The sequence below is a fragment of the Cibotium barometz genome, chromosome 16, assembly GCF_041138505.1.
Source record: "Cibotium barometz isolate CiBa-2024 chromosome 16, ASM4113850v1, whole genome shotgun sequence".
Classification (NCBI taxonomy): domain Eukaryota; kingdom Viridiplantae; phylum Streptophyta; class Polypodiopsida; order Cyatheales; family Cibotiaceae; genus Cibotium; species Cibotium barometz.
Window position 1 is genome coordinate 17164104 of NC_141061.1, and position 3326 is coordinate 17167429.

A 3326-nucleotide genomic window follows, 5' to 3' on the forward strand; every position below is an offset into this window, starting at 1 on the left:
TCTCACACAAAGCATAATACACTAATCCATAATCCACACAACACACAATGAGTTGTGTCCACACTCTACTAACCCTAGCTAATGTCCACACACTATGACCAGCAGGACACGCGGTCATTTATGTCTCACACATGTTCCTACCTAATCTGCCAGCACATAGCATAGCTGGCTCACACTCACATCGAGCTTGAATCTCAACAGCCCCTCTCAAGCTCATGATGTACTGATGAAGATGTAGATGAGCTTGGGATATCAAGACTCTCAACACTCCCCCTCAAGCTCATCCCATGTACTCCCAACATAGTCCGGAAGTACTCAAACTTCTCCTTGCTAAGTGGCTTCGTGAAGATATCAGCCACCTGCTCATCAGTCTTCATATAGTGAAGATCAACTGTACCATCCAGCACCTTCTCTCTGACAAAGTGATAATGGACATCTATGTGTTTGGTCCTCGCATGAAACACTGGATTCTTTGCCAACTGTATACTGCTCATGTTGTCACAATGAATGACAACTTTCCCATCAAGAGGCTCACATAAATCTGCCAAGAGACTCTTTAACCAAACAGCCTCGTAAGTAGCAATGGCTGCACTCCTGTACTCAGCCTCTGTACTGGATAAAGCAACTGTAGGTTGCTTTTTGCTACTCCAACTCACCACAGCACTTCCAAGTGTAAAAGCATATCCACTAGTAGACCTCCTGTCATATGCGCTACCTGCCCAATCAGCATCTGTGTAGCCATGTATGTCCAAGCTTTTACCACTCTCATAAAGTAGACCATAATGTGCTGTGGTCTTCACATATCTCATGATGCGTCTCACTGCATCCAAATGTGGTTTCCTGGGGCTCTGCATAAACTGACTGACTAGCCCCACAGCATAACTCAAATCCAGGCATGTGATAGTCATATATATGAGACTACCAACCATCTTCCTGTACATGGAAGGATCATCCAATTCCTCGCCATAATCAGCCCGCAACTTCACATTTTGCTCCAATGGTGTACTCATAGGTTTACACCCTGTCATGCCATACTTTGCCAACATATCCAAGGCATATTGACGATGTACTAACCAAGTACCTGCATGATCTCTTACCACTTCAATGCCAAGGAAGTATCTCAACTCACCAAGATCTTTCATGTCAAATTTTCCATTCAAAGCTTTCTTGACATGCATCACATCTGCACTATGATCACCTGTGATAATCAAATCATCCACATAGATGACTAGTAAAACAATCCCATGCTGTGTCTTCTTCACATACAGTGAAGAATCTGCTGTAGAAATCTGGAAACCAAGTGAGATAAGATATCTGCTCATCTTATCGCTCCAAGCACGAGGTGCTTGCTTTAGACCATACAATGCCTTTTTCAACCTGCATACGTGAGTGGGATATCTAGGGTGTACATACCCTTCTGGCTGTGCCATGTATACTTCCTCTTGTAGATCTCCATTCAGAAATGCATTCTTTACATCCATCTGATCCATTTCCCAGCCATTAGCTATAGCCATAGCAATGACTGCTCTCACTGTGCCCATCTTAGCCACTGGACTAAACGTCTCATCATAATCCAATCCTTGGGTCTGTGCATAACCCTTTGCTACCAATCTTGCTTTATGTCTCTCAATAGAACCATCAGATTTGCACTTCACTTTGTAAACCCATTTACATCCAATAACATTCTTATCCTTTGGTAGTGCAACCAAGTCCCATGTATCATTATGGACCAATGTGTCCATCTCCACATCCATTGCTTTTTCCCATACATGCTCTCCAATAGCCTCTGTATAGCATGTAGGTTCCACATGCTTCACCATAGATGTCATGTATGCATAGTGCATAGCAAAATCTCTATATGTCAACCTGTCAACAGGATATCTGACTCTCTGGGATCTCCGCAATGCTTGCGGGTCACTCTGTACACCTGTAACTCTAGCATGTGGTGGCACATATCTGTCCTGTCTAGCACCAGGTGTGCGTAAAACAGGTATGCCAAGCTCCTCATCCAAACTTTCAGAACTGGATGACTCATATCCTGTGATTCCAATTCCTTCGACTTTCTTTTTGCCTTTATCCATAGCACTACTCCCAGTGCTTACACTCTCATGCCTCAAACGTCCTGATCATGGACGTACACTGCTACTCTCAGCTTCTGCTGCTGGCCCAGACATAGTAGTAGAACTAGAACTTGCTTGTGGTGGCAAGTTCACATGAACATCAGCCTCAACTGACTCAATAACACCCTCATCTTTTGCTTTATACCAACTAGCAAGCTCATCAAACACCACATCACGTGAGATGACCACTTGTCTAGTTTGTGGATTATAACACTTGTAGGCCTTTTGATCCTATGCATATCCAACTACCTGCAAGTCAACTGTCTTCTTATTCCATGCTTCCTCAAGAAATGCTCAAAAGATTTTGAGGTGTATTCACCACCTCCATCTGTCCTCAGACATTTGATCCAACAGCCATATTGCTTTTCTGCAAAAGCTTTAAAATCCATGAACTTTTTCAACACTTCACTCTTTTCTCTCAGAAAGTATATCCATGTCATCCTGCTGAAATTATCTATGAATGTAACATAGTATAAACTGCCTTTGATAGATGGGTTTTGTGCAGGACCCCATACATCACTGTGTACTATCTCAAGTGGCCTGTTACTCATATTTCCTTCTCTAGGAAATCTCAACCTTGCCTGCTTTCCAAACTGACAGGCTTCACAAACATGCATATGTCCATCATATTTGAACCTAGGCAAACCATTGACAATGCCTCTTGTTTGCATGTTCTTTAATCTCTGTATATTGACATGTCCAATCCTCTTGTGCCACATATCAATATCCTGTACCACATTCCTGCTCTTTGAGAACATAGCTGATTTAAGCTCAGGAATTCCAGCATCAACCAGCTTAAACAGTCTTCCTTCTTTCTTGCCTTTAGCAATCACTCTACATCCATGTTTGAATTCTTCAACGAAGCATCCATGCTCGTTGAATCTAACCTGTAATCCCTGTTCCACCATTTGACTAACTGAGGCCAAGCTTTTAGTGATTGAAGGCACATACAGCACATCTGTCTGACCATTATGCATGACCAATGGTACACTTCCAACATGTGTAATGACATGCTGGGTATCATCACCTGTTTCCACATAGCCTTTTACATCCATAGGCTTCATGTGCTCAAACCATTCACCATGGCATGTCATATGATTTGATGCTCCTGAGTCCATATACCATGTATCATCATTCTCAGCATTTGTTGTCATAGAACCCACAACATGCTTCATGGCAAACAAATGATTTGCAGTTTCATCATTG